This window comes from Colobus angolensis, unplaced genomic scaffold (assembly GCF_000951035.1).
Source record: "Colobus angolensis palliatus isolate OR3802 unplaced genomic scaffold, Cang.pa_1.0 Scaffold102, whole genome shotgun sequence".
Taxonomy (NCBI): Eukaryota; Metazoa; Chordata; class Mammalia; order Primates; family Cercopithecidae; genus Colobus; species Colobus angolensis.
The window spans coordinates 6,710,698-6,731,975 of record NW_012111142.1 but is presented as its reverse complement, the minus strand read 5'-3'; the positions used below and the strand labels follow the sequence as shown (position 1 = coordinate 6,731,975).

Genomic DNA, 21,278 nt, shown 5'->3' with positions numbered 1-21,278 from the left:
GAGGAAATTTTAAAATCCTGAAACACTCTTTTTGATGGCTGGAAGAAAAATATGTAAATTGGTAATACAGAGAAAATCTGCTAATCTTGTACAAGGAATCTTGGACAATACCATGTAGGTAAGAGCTAGCTGAGGAAAGGGCTGCCTCAAACACTGAGCTTTCATTCTAGGTTGAGCTCTTTCTGCCTCCCACCACAGACTGAAATTTGTTGTGTTTTAAGGAAATAAAGATTTTTAAATGAAAAGCTAATATGTTTTAGCAAAATCTTGGGATTCTGGGATAGGTAAATGTTTGTTCCAGCCAGAAGGTGTAAATCTAATCTTGATGTCTGCATATTCAGTTTGAAGACTGAAGAATCTTTCTACCAATAGCAGTCCTGAGTTCTAGAAGACACGGAGGCTCAAAAGGATGGTGTGTTGTTTCCTTCTCTCATCGTAATATGGTTCTCAGTGCCTTGCTTGTTTCTGTACAACCTCTCCCTCCATCCACCTCTGGATAGCGCTACCGCCTATGGCTCCAGGAGCTCAGATTCATGTGTCCAGCTGCCATAGCATCTCACCTGATATCAGACAGAAACTTCAAGCTCACCGGTTGAAAATGGAATTTTTGCTCTTTCCCCCAATCTGTTCTCTCTCCAAATTCCCCACCTGGTGACACCATCATCCCCTAAAGCCCTTGCAGGAAGCCTGGAGTCCTTCTAACTCCTTGCTGTCTTGTCCAATCATGCCTTGAGTTCTGTTTATTCTATCTGCCCAATGTCTCTCAGATTTGTCCACCTTTCTCTTTCCCCACAGCCATTTGCCTCATTCAAACTCTTACTGCCTCTCACCTAGACCAGTGCTGCAGCCTCCTTGCTGGTCTCCATCAAATCTCACTCTCCCTACCCCCCATGAAAATAATCTCCAGAGCTGCAAGAGTGTTCTGACCACAGTATCATTGCTTCCCTGCTTAGAAACCACCTATGTTCCTCTCACCCTATGCAGCTGGTCCAAGACCTGAAGCATGGCACTCAGAGCCCTCCCTAAGCCAGTCCCAGGCTTGCCCTGCCACTCAATGGCCACATCCACATGCCCTTCCACATGTGGCCACTCCCCGAAACACTTGCCATGCTCTTCTGTGCTCCATGCTGGTCCCTTGACTTATGGTGCTCTTCTCCCTCTTCTCTAGCTGGAAAAAAAAAAACAAAAACCCTCCTCATGCTTAAAGGCCCGATTCAAACCCCAGCTCCCCTATGAAGCCTTCCTAAATTCCTCTAAGCAGAGTGCTGCTCCCTCCAAGTGTTTCTGAAGCAGCTTGTACACATCTTCACACTATACCCCTTCTACCCATTGTAGAGTCTGGCCTATGGGAGAGACTTAAGATAGGCCTTACTGAGCCTGTTTCAAGAGAGGCCCATTTGGAGATGTGCTTGTGGTGATGAGGGTGAACACATGGCTTCCAGCATTGCTAGGAAAACCATCGACAGAGTTTTGGTCTAGGTCTAAGGGTGACTGAGGAGACTGGAACAGGGCAGGGGCTGCTATTATAGGCAGCAAATTGTGTCCCCTTCAGAGATCCCCTTTGAGAATGAAAGGGAAATCAGCTTGGACCTCCCCTAACTCCAGGTGCTACGGATTGTCTGGATCCTCCTGTCACCGTGTACTTCCACCCTCTTGGACCCATGGGGGGTCAAGCCTAAATTTGTCTTGTCCCTTAAACAGGAGGAATTAAAGTAGGGGCCAGCCTGGCTCAGGCTCCCACCTCCCCCAACTCTGATCTGGCCCTGACTCAGCTTCTGTTGCATAGGAAGAAGTGCCGGGATGCTTACAAGATGATCTCACTTTTGCCTGTTGGTACATGTTTCATTCAGGAATAGGATAGCAAAGAGGCTCTGGGGTTGAGGGCAGGGGTCCCCCTCCTAAGACTTGAATGAGACAGTAAGGATTCTCAGATCTGAGAGGCCTAAATTCCAGTGCTTGATTCACTCGTGCAAACTCACTCTTCAGAGAGCCTACTCTATGCCAGGAGTTGAAGCTAGCATCCTTGTTGTACAAGAACTCTTAACTCAGTGTGGGAGGTGCCTTCAGGGGCCTGCCCAGCCCCTGTCTGTATGATAGAGATTAGCACCCTTGTTCTGTTTGCAGTACAGGGTTGTGAGGACCTGCTCTGTAGACCACTGGGTCAAAATTAGGGATGTGACATGTGCCAGGTGCAGTGTCTAGCACACTGTGGATGCTCAATAAATATCCATTGGGAGCATGAGAGTAAATGAATGGTTTCTGCTCTCAGCCTTATTGGGGAAGGGCATGACCATTTACAGAACACCCGCTGTGCTTCACTGATGTCACAACAGGGTGCACACAACTACAGCCAGGCCTTCCACCACACTGTCTCCCTCTGGGTCTTTGTGTGCATCTGATGTCTTTTTCTTGCTCTCATGATCTGTTTTCTCTTTGCCCACTTCACTCTCACTCCGATGCAGGTGTCCACCTCTCCCTCTCTCTCTCTCGTATTTAAAAGTGCAACAGCAGGGTCGGGCATGGTGACTCATGCCTGTAATCCCAGCTACTAGGGAGGCTGAGGCAGGAGAATCACTTGAACCTGGGAGGAGGAGGTTGCAGTGAGCCAAGATTGCACCACTGCACTCCAGCCTGGGCAACGGAGCGAGACTCCATCTCAAAAAATAAAAAGTAAAAAGAATAAATAAATAAATGAAAGTGAAACAGCTTTAGGGCTGACTGGAGTTGGATGTAACCTGGAAGTTCTATGATTATCCACCCCTTTGAGGGCTAGGATCCAGGTCAGTCCATTCACCACAGTGTGCCTGACACCTAGCATTAGAGGTCATATTTAGTAGGAACCCCAAAAATTGTTGCATAAACACATTGGTTTATATATGTGGGTGAGGAATATATGCTTGTGAATGCTGAGGGGACCAGGACAGAACCAAAGAACACTGAGCAAGAAGCTACAGTTTTGCTCTAGCTTTGATCTAAGCTTTAAAAGATGGGTTGAAAAAATTCCTTGAGGCTTTTAGAATGTCCAGCCAAACTCCCTGTGTGAGAAATCTGATGGAGATTGTGAGTAGGAGCTTCTCTTGGGAAGGAAGAGGTTGTGTCTAGAAGCACCATCTCTGGGTTTTATCTCTTAGAAACATGAGGACCTGGGAGCACGGGGCTCTACAGAAGCCTGATGTTTTGGGAGCACGTGATGCAACATTCCTGACCTCAAGCAAGAGTCACCTCATTAAGATCTTAACTGCAGTAGGGGTCCCTCCTCCAGTTCTGCTCTGGATGGTCACATCAACCTGCACAAGTCCCCACTCTTTAGGCCCTATCCCATCTGTTAAATGAAGGGTTCAGGTTAGATGATCCCTAAGGGCTCTGCTGCTCTTGGATTTGTGAAATTAGGTAAGGGAAGATCTGGGAATTTAAATAGGATTCCATGTCAGGGGACTTTACCCTCACAGGACAATGGGAAACTAGGCTCTGATTGATTTCATTGCCTGCAGCACTAAATATGTCTGAGTTGCAGGCTGACTCATATAGGCCCTTCTAGAAGAGCTACTGGCCCAGAGAGGATGCTGCCTTCACTCTGAGGGTGGTCACCAGTACATGTGAAGAAATCCAGGTCTCTGCAGTACAAGTGTCCATAATGGGAGAAAAAACACAAATATTTCACAACTGTAAGAAAAATAGTACTTGGTTGCCTATTCATGTTTATATTTCTCCCTTCAAGTGGTCTTCCCACCTCACAACACACATACAGGCATATGACCACAACTAATGAGATCAGGCAGTGTATACCTCCTAAACCACACATGTCCACATGTGCTCTTGTGGGCATGCAACATACTTACATGTGTTACCTGGACACATGCCTTTGACATATATAGAGATTCTATGTGTTCCACACACATGCATATCCTGCATATTCAGACATTCCATTTTTGCCCTCATCTACTAGCATGTCCCAATTCCTGGAATGTGGCAAAAGAGAATTAAGGATGCAGATGGAATTAAGGTTGCTAATCAGCTGACTTTATCTGAGTGGACCTATGTAATCACAAGAGTCTTTAAAAGGTGGAGGAAGGAGGCGAAAGAATCAGCATCCAAAAGAATCAATGTCCAAATGTGATGTGAGAAAGACCAGCCTTGGCTGACTTTGAAGACGAAGGAAGGGGCCATCAATCAAGGAATACAGGCAGCCTCTAGTTGAAAAGGCAGGAAAATGGATTCTTCCCTAGAGCCTCCAGAAAGCGGTAAAGCCTCCCACTGCCTTGATTTTAGCCCAGTGAAACCTGTGTCTACCTTCTTGCCTCTGAAACTGTAAGATTATTAATTTGTGTTGTTTTAGACTGTGAAGTTGTGGTAATTTGTTATAGCAGTGATAGGAAATGAACACCCACAAAATCAGACAGAGTCCCACCCTCACGAGTCTATGGTCTGAGAGAGGAGACAGGCACAAAACCAGGTGCTAGTCGACAGAGAAAGAGAGGCTGTGAAAACACAAAGGAGGAATACCCAACCTACACTTGGGCATGGAGGGAAGATTTCCTCTTGGAAACTCCATGAAGGCAGGGACCAATATTGACCCAGGTCAGTAACACTGGCCACTGTACCTGCACACACCTGATGCCAATAAGTATTTGCTAGGGGAAGGAAGGAGGGAGGGAGAGAGGAAGAAAGGCAAGAGAAAGGCCAAAACTAGGACCCAATAGATAAATAGGATTTGAGATGGTTGAATACAAGGTAGGGTGAAATGTCCCAGGCAGAAGACCCAGGGCTATTTAGAGAACTAAGTAGAGTTTCCTTTGGCTGGGACACAGTGCTCCATGGGGAACAGGGAAAGATGAGTCGACAGAGCACAGATCAGGAGGGACCTTATCAGCTATAATTAGACATTTGGCCCGTATCCTATGTGCAGTTGGTACATGCTCACTCTCGCTCATTCTGTCTGGTTCCGTATCTCCACCCCCTACTCCCTTGGTTGATATTTTAACATCTTTTAAATGAAGTCTGTTTGTTTCATCTCATTTATGCCAAACAATGCTTATGGAACTATTTCCTCTTGTTCCCCAGGCCACACTCATGTCCCTCCCCTTCAGCAATGATTGAGGACCTACCTCCTCGGTTATCATTTTGGGTAAGATGGGCCAGTCCAGTGGACAACAAGCCCTGGATCTGTAACCACAGCTACCTGGGTTCGATTTCATACTCCTTCATTTCCCAGCTAATGTTTAACCTCTTCCATCCCTGGTTTCACAGTCTGGAAAATGGATCCAGGACAGTGTCCACCTTAAGGGCTTGTTGTGAGAATCAAAAGAGCTAGTTCATAAAAGTGCTTTGAAAGGGCCAGATGTATCCTGAGTAGTCAATGGCAGCTGTCTACCACAATCGTCACTCTTTGTATAGTTATTATCTACCAGCCATAACTATTGTTACATGTTACATGAGTTTCCATGGCTCTCCAGACCTCCCGACCCTTCTGTACCCACCTCTGCCCCCTAGGAGGCTGATCTGCATGGGCCTCATCAATGATCTCCCTTGCCTTCTAGCTTCCAATTGGCCCCAGACTTTGCGAGTTACCAGCAAGAGATGCAGGGAGTGGCAGGAGAGTGAGGATGGGGGATTTATTCTCCCTGTTCCCTCCTTTCAGGATTTTGCTAGGGCTTGGCTGCTTTCTTCTCATGAAGGCAGCCTCTTCTTGGGCAGCACTGTCCCTACAACTCTCCTCTTTTTGTTCCAGGAGCTGCTCCCTCTTCTTGCCTTTTAAGAGATAGGGAAGGTAATGACTCCCTGCTGTTATAAGCCCCAGAGTTTCCTTTGCATCTAAGTAAATAGTCTTTTCCTTAATTTCCCTCCAAGTTACACAGTTTGAGTGTACCATCCATTTTTTGCTAGAACACTGACTAAAAAAAAACAACCTTTTTTTTAAAATATTGGGACTGCTGGCTTCATAGACCGAGGCTTCATCCTGATAAGGAAGCCCTTGTCCCTTGTCCCTCTGGTCAGCTCTAGAACATTCAGCAAGGTGATCACATGGTCACAAGATCACTTCTTTTTCATTCTTCATGAAACTGAAAATTTCAAGGAAATTTGTAAGTTTAATAGACAACCTGATCATACTCCAGACTAGAAAATGAAACCAAAACCAACTGCCCTAGGCAGAAAGTTAGGTTATAATGGGTTTCCTGCAGCCAAAGAGTCATGAGTCACAGCAGCTCCCTCAAGACTGGGAGGGGAAGTAAACCACTGGATCTAAGGATCACTAGTCACTCTACAGTGACTCCTCTTTTTCCCTCCTGCCATGGTCCAGGGTAGCCAGATACTTCTCCAGGCTGTAACTTACGTGGGCTTTCCTGCTGGCTACATCACTGAAATGGAATCTCCTAGTGGCCCTTCTCCCTCTACAGCTCTGAAGTTACACTGAAAAACTAGAAGGTCAATCACTTTTATATTTACCCCCATTAAGGTTGCAGGAGCCTAGCATGTCCCCACAGCCCTCCTTCTCCATTCTCCTCTTCCCCTTGTCTTGTGCGTGGTTTCTTTCTTGTCCGAGTTGGGTCTTCCTTTTCTAGACTGTGAGCTTGCTGAGGTCAGGGAATGAGTCTTCGTATCCTTGGGACCCAGTTCAGAGCCTGTCTTTAGGGAGGGTTTACTCTCGCACTGTGGTTAGGCAGAGATGTGAGTTTGAGTCTTGGTTTCCTTAGTCTTTTATCAACCACTTCTCAAATTATGCCATTTGTATCTTTTTTCTCTCTCTCTCTTTAGAGACAGGGTCTCACTCTGTCACCCAGGCTGGAATGCAGTGGTGCAATCATAGCTCACTGCAGCCCCGAACTCCTGGGCTCAAGCCATCCTCCTGCCTCAGCCTCCCAAATGGCTAAGACTAGAGGTGCATATCACTGCATCTGGATAATATTTTTTTAAATTTCTGTAGAAACAGGGTTTCACTATGTTGCCCAGTCTGGTCTCAAACTCCTGACCTCGAGTAATCCTCCTATCTCAGCCTTCCAAAGTGCTGGTATTGTAGGCATGAGCCACTACATTGAGCTACTGCTTGTATCTTCTGATTCTTGCTTTGATACCACTGACCTTAGGTAGGGTATATTATCTTCCTGAATTTTATTTTTCTATAGGTAAAATGGAGATTAAATTATCCTTCTAATAGGGTTGTTGTGGGGATTAAGTGAAATAGTGTATACAGAGTTCTTAGCATATTTTGAAGCTATTATTTTTATTATTATGCTAGTAAATAAAACTTTCTGGAATGAGAGACTCACATGCCTGTTTGTCTACAGTTTCAAAATAGACAAAGGAACAAGAGAAACGTCAGAAAGTCTGATCAAAGTAGAAGCATCATGTTTCTATCAACGTATCCACTGCGCTTGGTACGTGGCAGTCTCTTGTCCTGTAAGAGACTTGGGCTTTGAAAAGGGCTTTGGATCTCAGATCTGTTGACATGAGGCTTGTCATGAACTTCAGCTTCCTCATCTCCAAAACTGCTATAGGCCAGGCATGGTGGCTCATGCCTGTAATCCCAGCACTTTGGAAGGCCGAAGCAGTTGGATTGCTTGAACTCAGGAGTTTGAGACCAGCCTGGGCAACATGGTAAAACCCCATCCTACCAAAAACACAAAAAAATTAGCCAGGTATGCCTGTGGACACAGCTAACTGGGAGGCAGAGGTGAGAGGATTGCTTAAGCTCGGGAGGTGGAAGCTGCAGTAAGACTAGGTCATGCTACTATACTCCAGCGTGGGTGACAGAGTGATACCCAGTCTCAAAAAAAACAAAACAAAACAAAACGACATTGGTATAGTAACAGCCTCTGCTTGAGGTTACTCTTTCACTGGATGATAAATGAGCACCTACTGTGTGTCAGACATTACTCTAAGCTGTAGATACAGCCTCAAAAAAGATAAGTTAACCCCTGCCACCATGGGGCTTATATTTTAGTTGAGAAAGGGGCTGGAGAAGACAGACAATAAACAAATCAATAAATTCATTAAAAAGCTGACTTCAGCATTGATAGGTGTTATGGGGAGAATGAAAGAGGACCCTGGGATACAGAGTAACTTTGTGGGGGAATCAGGTTGGGATCCGTGGGTCAGGTGGTCAGGGTAGGACTCTCAGAGAAGATGACTTTTGAATTTAAATAAGAATGAAAAGAAAAAGCCAACCATAGGCAGATTTGGGGACAGCCAGTGCAAAGGTCAAAGGTGAACAGGGTCATAGGGTAACCAGGGTTAAAATAAGGTGGTGTGGCCTAACTGGCCAGAACAATGCCTGACAAAGGTGCTGCTTTCCTCAATATCTTCAAATCCTTAAGGATCGACTGTGTGCTGATGTAAGATGCAAAAATCAGTAAATCATGCTACTATCTCCAAGGAACTCATGGTCTAATATAGGAGAAAAAAATCCACCATCAAAATAAATGAATCAAGACCAGGAAGATGAATATAACTGATAGCACCTGGGAGATGACGTAGACATGGATATGGATATGGATGTGGATATGGATATGGATATGGATATGGATAGATATGGATGCAGATACACATGTGGATAAAGGTGGGGATGTGTGTTGGGAAAGGCAGTCTCTTGCATGCCATCTTTCCACCCCCGCTTGGCCACCTAAGAATATGCATTGGGCCTAGAAGACTTCCTTACCATGAAATAAAGAATCCTCAGCCTGTGCTGGACTTACCACCTTTGGTGGGAATATCTTTTTCTGTTTGTACTCTTCTGCTTTGCTTAAGGGCATGCATCACATGGCACTTAGAAACTTCACTACTCTATCTGTTCTTTGCAGGCAGGGCATGGGCCCTTCTGCTGCAGTATAAGAGGGGTCACCCAATGGCCCGTGTCAGCTGTTGGGATGGACCTGCTGGCCGTGGGATAATGACACCCACTACTAAAGCAGATCTTGCTGTGTCTCTTCTCTATGTGAGTAAAGTCCCGTTCCATCCAGTGCTTGACTGTGTTGTGTTTTCCGTGGCAATTTCAATACCAACATGCAGTGGGCACAAGTTCTTAGACTTCTACTCTGGTTAGTAGGAAACAGATGCCATTTGCTTGTCAGTTGGATGTGGATACTGGATGTGGATAGATATAGATATCAATAAAAAGAACAAATGAATAAGTGATTGAATGAGTGAATACAGATAAGGAGGGAGAGGGTCCTGGGTCAGGGTGGATGAGAAGGGGCTGAAGGAGGCAGAGGTGGGCAGAGGTGGTGATGTAGAAGAGGTGTTTAGCACTGGGAAAATTCCAGTTGGGCTGGAGCAAAGGATCCTTGTATGGAAATCATGTCTGGAAACTAGCAGAAGACAAGGAGGATTTTGTATGTGCTCTGTGGCCTATCATGCTATTTATACTTATATGATTAAGAGACATTTCTCTAACATACCAGACCTGACAAAGCTGCTACAACTTACAACACGCTAGAGTTCATATGAGTACGTATTATTTCTCCAGTTTTCCCTGGTAAAGGTGCAGTGCAGAAAATGGTTTTCCACCCTTTCTCCATGGCCACTTTGAGATCAGAGATTGTGTCTTAAATTCAACAAGAACAGGATAGTATAATCTTGCTTTGTTTTGCTTTTGTAAAAAACATAAAAAGGCTCATTTTAGGCTTTAATAAAGGAAGGGGCCTGGAGGCATCACTGGTGATGGTTAAAAAAAAAAAAGCCATAATTTTATGTATTTATAAGATTTTAAAATGTTAAAATATGAAATGTAAATCAGGATGTTCAGAAAAAATTATAAGAACCCTCATGATGTTTATCAATGAATGATCCATTTGATTCTGTGCAGCCTCATGACCACAACCAATCACAGGCTTAGTCAGATCATTGATCTCCTCTACACATATGATCTTCTTGTGGGACTCTGTTTGGCAAAGGAAGCTTTGGGGAAAGCTCATATAAACCACTGAGTATAGTCGAATGATTTAGACCTAAACACTTTTTAAAGTAGGAGTTGTCTGTCCACTAGTAAATATTTTAGTAAAGTGCCATGGAACACGCAGTTTTTTTTTTTTTTTTTTTTTGAGATGGAGTCTCGCTCTGTCACCCAGGCTGGAGTGCAGTGGTGCAATCTCGGCTCACTGCACCCTCTGCCTCCTGGTTTCATGCCATTCTCCTGCCTCAGCCTCCTCAGTAGCTAGGACTACAGGAGCCCACCACCATGCCCAGGTAATTTTTTGTATTTTTAGTAGAGACAGGGTTTCCCCGTGTTAGCCAGGGTGGTCTCGATCTCCTGACCTTGTGATCCGCCCGCCTCAACCTCCCAAAGTGCTGAGATGACAGGCGTGAGCCACCGTGCCCGACCAGTTTTTTTTTTTTTTTTAAGGTGAATGCATGCAAATACATGTCAAGTACTGCAAACTTTTTGCATCAATTTTCTCTCAAACACTGAAAATCATGGTGCTCTATTTTGTGAACAGCCAAAGCTACTATCTCTTCACTTCAGTGCCACAGCAAAAACATACAGAATTCACTCTTTGCTATTCACTATCATCGCAACCCTCATCCTTCCATCTCTGCCTCCCCCCATACACAACCCTTATAAATTCTAATCTTCCCCCATTTAATCCTATTCTATAGCACAAAGGGAAATATTGTAATTTGGACATTCAAATTGACATAAATGGAATAGAATTTATTCCCATACATATTCCCCATTTCATTATACAGAATTATTTTAAATTATAATTAAAACTATAACTATAAACATACAGTTTTGAGCAATATAACTTGCCAATAAATCTTCCAGGTTAAATTAGTTGCCAATTATATTACTAAAGTTACCAGGAAAAAGATCTTGAGCTATTGTAAGTGTTATGGGGTGTGAGACAAATCCATTTTTTGTAGTTACCAGCTCAAAATAAAGTTTCAGAAGTGTTGATATTAAGCCACCCTTGCTGCCAATAATTTGAAGGAAGATCACTTATCCATTGAAGTAATAAGTTTAGTCAGAGAGAATATTCTTTTTTTATCATCTCTGTGGGAATGTGCGGTGGGACACGTTTGTGACTTATTATGCAACCATGATAGGTAGGAACCAGTGCTGGCATTTGTAGTCTCAGGTTTTACATGAAGACAGCCTCAAAAAATGACGGTTGTAGGTGATGCCAATAGAAGGTTGCAGCTCTTCAAAAAAACAAGAATAGGTCTGGGCATGATGGCTCATGCCTGTTATCCCAACACTTTGGGAGGATGAGGAAGTAGGATTGCTTGAGCCCAAAATTCAAGACCAGCCTGGGCAACGTAGCAAGACTTTGTCTCTACAAAAAAAAAAAAAAAAATTGCCTGGCATGGTGGTGTACGCCTGTGGTCCCAGCTACTCAGAAGACTGAGGTGTGAGGATCTCTCGAGCCTGAGAGGTCAAGGCTGCAGTGAGGCATGATCGCATCACTACACTCCAGCCTGGGTAACAAGGAAAGACACCCTCCAAAGAAAACATAATCAGGAAGTGAGTTTATTTTGTTTTCCCCTGGTGTAGTCCAATTGATTTGTGTTTGAGGCATGTGAAAGCTAAATGCTTGGCCCTGTATAGGTCATGAGTCATCCCTATAGTCTACAGTTTAACAAAAGACAGCCCCGAGCCCACCACTGAAATCATTGTAGAGGTAGTGGTCTTCTAGTATGTGACCCTTGGGCTACAATATCCACAGGTTCTAGGCCATATTTCCTTCACATCCATGTAATGAGCCTCAAAACCCAAATGTCCTATTTTTCTTGAGGACATCTAGACCCAAAGCATCCCCATTTTGGAAGCCCAGGACTGTGGAATGGGAAAATATGCCTCCATTCCTCTCCTTCATATGTGTTTTTAGGTTAAAAAAGGCAGGTGTAAATCACAACTGAATCTGAAACCTCAAAAGAGGCTAAAGCAAATCAACTTAACAAAAATAACTTATCATCACCAAACCTGGAGAAAAACTTCAGCTGTGGCACCTCCAAGCAATGACCAAGTCCCTGGCTGACATAAAAGCCCCTCAGGACTTCATGTTGATTGAATCCCCATGATCTAGCCTCAAGTGAGGGCTGAGTGGGCTTTTCTTGAGCCAAGTGTCTGTGGTTGTGGATAAATATATTAATATCCTAGCAACTTGCAAAATCCACAGTACCTTAGACAGAATTTGTCTTGCATTCTCTTAACAGGAGAGCAGGTTTGAGATGGAGACCTGAGGATATTCTGAGCCAAGCAAAGAGGTTCTTGGTAAATACACAGCTTCATTTCCTTCCGGTCATGCTTGGCTGCCCCTTGCAAATTGGAGTCAGTTTCTCGTGTGACCTTCTAGTGTTCTGAAATTTGAGGTTTGCTGTCTGTTTTCAAAATGTAGAAACCCATCTCAGTCATTCACCAAGCTTTCACTGCGCAACCAGATGCAGGGTTATGAAAGTGGAGATGTTTAAGACACAGTTTCCACCTTCAAGAAGTACACTGTCTAGTCAGGAAGACTCACTGCAATATCCAGACTCAACTTGCTACATCCTACCCTGGTGTCCTCCCACTTGCCCTTTCTTCTACCTGGATGGAATGCCCTTGGCTGTCTTCCTCTTCTCTTGGAGGCTTCCCTCCACCCCCACCCACAGCTGAGTTGCCCACACCTCTGGGGTACTCTGTACTTTGGTCACACATACATTTCACATTTTCACCGAGCATGAGATTATCTGATATCCCATTTATCACTTCTTCCAGACACATTCCTTTGGCCTGAAATCGTTCCTGGCATGTGACAGGCACACGATCATTATTGGTGGAGTGAATGAGTGAATGAATTCACAAGAAACATACCGCACTCAGAAACCTCAGGACCTCAGCTTAAATTCTAGCTCCAATGCTCACGTGTTGAGTGAAACTGACTAAGTTATTTAAGCCTCCTATGACTCACTTTTTCTATTTGTAAAATGGGAATAAGGGTTGTTGTGATGATGAGCAAATTCTTGTTTAGTGGTTATCAAAATGACTGCCAACTGGTAAGTGCTTCGTGAAGAGTAGCCATTAAAACAGTTATCACTAACAGATATCTACTGAACCCGACTGTGTGCCAGATAATGTGCTAGACACTGAGTCTACAAAATGAATAAAGTAAGATGTCTGCTTTCAGTGAACTCCCAGCCTGGTTGGGAAGATAGATGTTAACAGAAATTAAAAGGCTATCTTACTAAGTAAGTGGGATATTGGGAACATGAGATGGGGCACCTAACCCAGGCTGGGCTAGATCAATGAATTCACAAGAGAAATGGTACTGGAGATCATGAGAGCCAAATGGAAAGTCAGAGTCAGAATCTTTAAGGCCTTCCCCAAACCCAACTCTAAATATTCCAACATGCCTAAGTGTTTTCCTTCCCTCATAAATCCCTTCCTCTAGCCATATTGCTGATTATTCTTATTCTCTGAATTGCATAAGTGTATTATTTTACAATTTACAAAAAATTTCCACACACCATGTGTCACTGGATTCTCCCAACTTCCTTGTAAGCCATATAAAGCAGATAATTTAATATTTAATTCATGGGTGAAGAAGCCGAGGCTCTGAGAAGTCGCAATGCTTCTAAATGATACTAACTAGATGTAACCCCTGGGGCTGACACTAGTTCTATGCCCTTTCAGCTCCCACAGCCTGGACACTCATAACAAGCCAGGCGCCCACCAGCTCTGCACCTTTGCCACACTGTGCCCCCTACCTGGAATGCCATCCCTCATCCCTTGTGTTTGTCTAAATCTTTCTCTTCTTTGAAGTCTCTGTTCTAACCTTAACTGCCCCTGAGCCATCAAGTCTCTCCTGTGTCCAGACAGCCTATAGGGGTCTCTTGAACTCCTAGAAGGCCCACTCTCTAGGCTGAAATAGGACACTGACATCCTATGGTGGCCTGTTTATGGTTCTTTTTCATGTGCCCATGTCTGCCTCCCCGACCTGATTGTGAGCCTTTGGAGGAAGAAACTGTGTCTTACTAATCTCTGTGGTTGGGATATAGTGGATGCTTAGTAAATTCCTGTAGATTAAATGAATGATATTGAGGTTGTTGGCCAATCTTCTGTTTAGGCTCTCAGAAACATACTTGTGAGAGAAGTAGACTAGCTTTTACTAAGCAGTTAGGCCCTGAGTGCAGAGATAAAAGGCCCTGAGTACATAGTGTCTGCATCAGGAAGCACCAAGTCTAACTAAGAAACAGCAAGTACATAGATAATAAGTGTACATATTGGAAAGTTTCAAATGGAGTACAAGGTACAAGGTGCAATTGGAGAACAAAGGCCATGGGGGAGGAGGGAGTAGAAGGAGGGGATGAAAGCAACAAGGGGAAAGAAGGAAAGGTGAGGTCTGAAGAAAGTCTTATAACGTGAGTAGAAATTGACCAGGAGGACAAAGGGTGGCATGGTAGGATATAGAAAGGGGCTCCATGGCCTAGAAGAGGAACTATAGCAATAAGAATAAAATAGCCCAGAGACATAAGAGGACATGAAATCAATATAAAAGTTCCATGGGGGATTATTTAAATGCCATCCTGAAGTCCAAATAGACTCTGTCACCTGGATGGACAGAAGGATGGATGAATGGATGGATGGATGGATGGATGGATGGATGGATGGATGGATGGATATTATGAACATTCATGTAACAAGAGTAAAGGGGGTATAAAGAGGACACATAGGTAAAAGATGAGCTCCTGATTTTGAATATTAGAATTGTTGGTATTAATAGCTATGCTTTTGTGTTAACAAAAACAATGTAAGTTCATTACTAAATAACCAGGAAATAAAGGTAAGTGATTTTTAAAGTTACTTTTAATGCCTCCAACCAGATATAACCACTGTTAACATATTTATGTTGGCCTTTCCACCCTTTCTTTAGTGTCTTTCTATCTTAATCATCTGTCTGTCCATCTAACTATACATTTGTATACATATCTATCTATGATCTTTTTATTCATCCACCCATTCATTTATCCATCTATACTTTTCCAAAACAAAAATAGGCTCATATGGTACTTTACATTTTGTAACCTAATTTTTCTAACCAATTTGTTATAAGAATCCAGTAATTTCTACCTATTTTTAAGTCAAATCTTAATAGCCACATAATATTCCATCCTATGAAAGTACTACAGTTGATTTGATCAATCCTTTCTCTCTTTTGCAGTTATCACATGTGTTTTAGTGAACATTGGTGCTCTTCTTTTGGGCCAAAGTAACAGCAAAGAGGTTACCTTTCTCTAAAGTTTATGAGGCTCTGAGTTGACTGACCAAAACTTGAACTTGATATGGGGTCATATTAATCCTCTAACATAAATCAGTTGCCTCCTGAAGTGACGTCTCTATCTCCACTGTATCTTTCCCTGGAAATGTCAGACAGGGCAGAAGGTCCTCCCTGACAGAGCAGGTACATTAGTGCAACCATCAGCAATCACATATTATCTTCTGCTGATGGGATCTGATAGCACTAGCTCTCCCACATCTTCACAGAGCTGGTGATTCAGAGCTGTCAACTAACACAGTTGCAAGGAAATGCCAACGGTAGATTTACGGTGTGAGGCAGTAACTTTGTGACCCCCAGGTGGAAAAACAGATGCCTTTGAAATAAGACTAGTCAATGTGGCAAAATGGGAGAGGGAGGCACTTACCTTATGGTAAAAGAGAATACATCCTGCCACTTCCTTGAAACTTCAGATCTTCAATGGCTCCCTATTACTTACAGGAAAAGTCTTAATCTTTTCAGTCCAGCAAAGAAATAATGAATGTAATGGAACGAGGACTGGCTGGAAAGCCAGAAGCTATGGATTCTAGCTGCTGTCTTGCTACCCACCAGCAGTGTGACCTGGGCAAGTCACCAGTTCTTGAGTTTATTTTCCTCCATCTGTAAAATGATCATACGTAGATAATGTCTGAGTGTTTTGATAAATGAGTCAGTAAAAAGTCATGCATCATTCAAAGCCATTTACTGAGGGATTTCATGTGCTGAGGGTAGAGTTGAGTGGGATAGACCAGCGCCTGACTAGGGAACTTGCACTGTAGGAAGTAGGAGTCAGAACATAAAATAATCAGTAGACTATCGAATAGTGATAAAGTACCATGTTGAATGCAAAGTGATGGGGATGGTAGAGAGCAATGTAGTGCCCGGGTGGGGTTGGGTGCTCAAGAGATGATGATCTAGCAGCTATGGTTGGAATGAGAAGCTAAACAAGCCACAGAGAATCTGGGGAGAAAGAATTCAGGACGAGGGATAGCATGATAAGGCCCCACAGGCAAAGGTGAGCTTGGTGTTCAACTAACTAAATGCATATTTACTAAGTGTCCTTCTCCTAGATTCCAGGGATTCAAGGACAAGAATACCAGAGTCTCTGCCCTCACTAAGCTTAGGGTGAAGTGAAGGAAGCAGATGATTAAACAAATAGACCTTTTGCAGTATAATGAGCACTGTGACAACGAGCAGAAATTTGGAATGCTTCTGGGAAAATGTGACGGGAGCTTCTACCTTAGTCCAGGAAGCTCAGGGAAGCCTTCCCTGAAGAGGTGCCATGGAAGCTGAGATCAGATCAAGCAACATCAATTTTTTTTCAAAGCCAGCATGGGACTTGAGTTCTAATCTACTGATGGTCTATACCTGCCCATGCACATTCTTTGGCCACAGCGGGGATTCTGCTGAACCCTAAGTGACTTTGCAGAAATTCTTTACTCATTTGGAGGAAGCCCAGGGCTTTGCAAGGAAAATAGATGAGGTTCATTAAAGCATTAAAAAATATGTGTTGTCATGTTTATTATCACTTATCAGAGTAGTTCTCAAACTTGAGTACACATCACAGTCCCCTGGAAGTCTTATTGAAACACAGATTGATGGGCCTCATCCCCTGAGTTTCTGATTCAGGAAGTGTTAGTTCATTCCCATGCTGTTATGAAGAAATACCCAACACAGGGTAATTCATAAAGGAAAGAGATTTGATTGACTCATAGTTCTGCATGGCTGGGGAGGCCTCAGGAAACTTACAATCATGGTGGAAGGCACCTCTTCACAGGGCGGCAGGAGAGAAGATGAGTGCAAGCAAGGGAAATGCCAGACACTTATAAAACTATTAGATCTTGTGAGATTCACTCACTATCATGAGAACAGCATGGAGGAAACCATCCCCATGATTCAATTACTCCACTTGGTCCCACTCTTGACACATTGGGATTATGGAGATTACAATTCAAGGTGAGATTTGGGTGGGAACACAGAGCCAAACCATATCAGGAGGTCTGGGTAGGGCCTGAGAATTTGGTCTTCTCAGGTGGTGTTGATGCTGTGAGTTGGGAAACCACACTTTGAGAACCACTGACTTCGAGTGCTTGGCGTTTGGGACATAGAGGTGGTTTTCTAATTCTCCTTAAAGCTGGTGGAGGGGAACAGAGAGAACAGAGCTAGGGACTGGAGCTCCCAGGCCAGTCCACCTGAGGCCCACTCCAGCCTGGTTTCTCCTTTAGAGATTTCATAGCCAGCAGACCCAAAGTACAACATCTAGCCTTGCTTTGGCATTTGTGTTCTAATGTGTAAACAAACTTGAAATATTTCCTAATTTTCTGAGGAAAAAGTAGAGGGGTGTTTGCCAAGTACTGTGGTCTGAATGTTTGTGTCCCCCAAAATTCATATGTTGAATCCTGACCCCCATGGTAATGCTATTAGAACGTGGAGCCCTCATGACTGGGATTAGTGCCTTATAAAAGAGGGCCCAGAGAGCTAGCTAGCCCCTTCTACCATGTGAGGACACGGCTGGAAGGCTCTATGTATGAATAAGAAAATAGGCTTTCGCCAGACATCAAATCTGCTGGCACCTTGATCCTAGACTTCCCAGCATCCAGAACCATGAGAAATAAATTTAGTCTATGGTGTTTGTTACAGCAACCCGGATGGACTAAGACTCCAAGCCAAATAACAAGTTCCAAATGCACATTCTCAGCTTGTCCTCTTGGGTAGTTTTCTCTCAGTTATTTTTTTCTCAGTCAGGGAGTTGCCAAAGTCCATACTGATCCCCTACTGGGTCACACTCCTCAAATACCACTCTGATGGCATCTGGACTCTGATGGCATCAGGATAAACCCACACAGGTATCTTGTAGTGAACGCAACCCCAGCCTTGCAATCGCATAATTCTCAGTCTGAATTCCAGGACAACCACTTAGCAAGGATCCTTTGTGGGAGCTACTTGAAGGCTCTTTGAGCCTTAGAATAGTGCAGGGAGGGGCAGCAATAGCTCCACAGGGTTGTTGGGATAATTACAGAAGACTATGGATGTCATACCTTTGGGTATAGTAGGTGCTCAGTAGGTTAGGGATCCTTACAATAGTCTGTCATTTAAAGTGGTCCTGGACATAGAATTGCTAGCTCCAGGCCCATCACCTTCTCCCATATTGCCCCAGGCCTCAAGGGTCCACAATGGGTGATGGTGGGGTTATCCTGCCATGCCTACTAAGCTTTCTTCCAGGACACAATTGCAGGCCCTTGAAATCTTTTGCCTGGATTATTGCAACAACCTCCAAAGGGACTCATCTGTCTCCAGGACACCCCTCCATCCTCCTCTGCATCATCACCAGGGGAACCTTAGTAAAGCAAAGCCATGATCATGCTTATCACCTGGTGGAAACCCTTAAAAGACTCTCCACTCACCAGAGCAGGCACCACATCCTTAGAGTCTACAGACGGCAGGAAGAAACAGAAATGAGTGCCAGGTCCATAGGTAAGCAATGGGGAGCAGTGGGGATTGCGGTGAAATGGAGCTTGGCAGTTTAAAGGCACCCAAACTCAGAATTCTGTAAAATCTTCTATGGGCCAAATAAAGTTTGTCTTGAAATTCCATGCCTGGCCTTGACTACCAGTGTGTGAGAGCTGGCCTGGCAAATGAGGCACAAGCTCCTTAGCCAGGCTAACCAGGTTCAGCCTCCTTCTTGCTGTGCTCTGACTCACTTAAAATTCATATAGCTACCAAACTGTCTGCAGTACCTCCACACCTGCCATGCTGGTCCTCAGCCGTATCCTTTGATCAAGTCTGGAAAGCCCTTCCCTTACTCTTCACTTGGTGCATGAAGAAGTCCTGCTCATCCCTCTAAAACTCAGTTCAAGCAACACCTCCTCCAGGAAGCATTGTTTCTCACTCATTCCCAGTTTTCCCATATGGATATGTATCTTTTCCTGGTGTCCCAACAATACCTGTTGCCTTTCTTCATCATTACAATTATTAAGTGGTAATGGCAATATAATTATCTTTTTTTGCCTCTGTCTCCCCTGCTAAGGTGTAAGTACCTAATATCAGGGACCAAGTGTTAATGATCTTTGTGTCTAGCAATAATGAGGTGTTCAATCATTGTTAAATGAATGAATGGAGAGGCAGATGCCCCTCCCCTCCCCTGCTCCTCCACTCTCCCATGAGGTAGGGAGCAATCTGAACAGTGACCGGCACAACAGCCACTTGGAAGAGGCATAAGACTGGTCACCTCTCTCTCCCTTTCCACCACAGGAATGTGTAGAAGACAGTACAAACAACAAAGAACTGAGGAGCAAGAATGCCCTTGACTTCCTCTCTCAGCTATTACAAACTCTCTCCTATTGATGGTTCAAATTTCCAAGACAGAATCTGATCATCCAGTGAAATCACCCAGGCCCCAGTGGGACAGTGGCCCACACAAGCTCTCCCCAGCTGCCTGCCAGACTTCCACTGGCTACTTGTAGGCAGAGGCCCTTCTTTGCTCCGATGAGGACAGGTTCATCTGCCAGAAAACATGGCACCTTCTGTGGATAGAAACTCTTAGTCGGTTTGGGCTGCTATAACAAAATATCATAAACTGGGTGGCTTATAAATAACAAATATTTATTTCTCTCAGTTTTGGAAGCTGGGAAACCTAAAATCAAGGTGCTAGCAGTTTCAGTGTCTGGTGAGAGCCCTTTCCTCATAGATGGCACTTTCTATATATCCTCACATGGCAGAAGAGGCAAAGATGGTCCCTTGGTCCTTTTTTTAAATATAAAGGTACTAATCCCACGTATGAAGACTCTGCCCTTGTGACCTAATCACTTCTAAAAGACCCCATCTGCTAGTACCATCACATTGGGGAATAGGAGTTCAACATATGAATTTTAACCAGAGGAGGACACAAACATTTAGATCATCATAATCTCTCGTAAGGTCTTTGACTGGCAAAGGTTACGCAGCCTGGGTGGTGTAGGACTTAGGACCAAGATTAGGTAAGCTGAGTGAGGGGCTCGGGGTGCAAAGTTTAAGGAGGGATCCTCTTAGGGTCATGTAGGTACCTCATTTGCCTCACCCGAATTTCACCCTTAACGGCTGATTTCGTGCATGACTTGAAGGCAGTCACTGTCTCTCTGACCATTAGTTTCTTAACCTGTAAAATGAAGGGGTCAGAAGACTATGAGGCCTGTTAGGTTCTCTGGCTTTGAAACTGCTGCATAGTTCCATAGCTCCTGAGACACAGCCCACCCTCTCCGTCCATCCTACCCACTGGACTTTACCCCTTTGTCCTGGGGGGCTGCTCATCTATGTAGTTAGCTTCCCCAGCCATGCCCGGCTTCATCGTCAAGGGCTCAGTTCACAAGCCACTTAGCAAAGGCAGTCATGAAAGAACAACATAGCGTCTGTTCCAGGCCTTCGTGGAGGACGTGCTCACATTCCTCACCTCAAAGCAAAATTGATCGGCCTTGACCTGGGGCCGCACCAGAAAGAAGGAACTGTTGGGGGCAGGGGTGCCATTCAGTGCCCAGATGAGGTCAGTCACCACATGGTCCTCAGTAGCCTTGAGGAATGAGAGGTATTTGACTCCCCTATTAATCACTTGGAAGAGTTATGAATATCTTGGGTCAAAGTGACAGTTTGCATCTTGACAGGAAAGGGGCCTAAGTTCTGACTCCCACTTAGAAAAAGTTCATGTAGCTTTGTTCCTCCAAGATAGAAACAGAGGACCATAGAGATGGGGAAGGGAAGAGACTGAGGAGTGAGAAGGCGAGAGGGTGTTGTTTATCCAGTTCAGTCTCAGATCCCACACTTGAGCCCAAGCTCAAAGGGTTCTGTCAGTCTTCCTGAATATAGAGACTTCTCCAAGAGGAGCTCTTTTCATTGTTAGGTGACAAAAATTATTAGAAATATTTTATTTTTATGTATTGTATCTACAAATAAAAATCTATATAAATACAGATGTGATATATAATATAAATATATTAGTCAGTGTGAATGAGGAACAGGTCAATTTCTCCTCCAAATAGTTGCCCTTAAAATCTTTGAAGACATTATCATAGTCCTCCTGAA

General features: G+C 44.1%; 1 long non-coding RNA gene across 1 annotated transcript; it reads left to right on the top strand.

Moving 5' to 3' along the window:
• Nucleotides 1-6,188: 6,188 nt before the first annotated feature.
• On the top strand, nt 6,189-18,813 carry LOC105511174. The gene is made up of 3 exons (XR_001001679.1): nt 6,189-6,423; nt 7,284-7,373; nt 18,450-18,813. It is a non-coding gene; the product is annotated as an uncharacterized LOC105511174 (long non-coding RNA).
• The last annotated feature ends 2,465 nt before the right edge of the window (nt 18,814-21,278 follow it).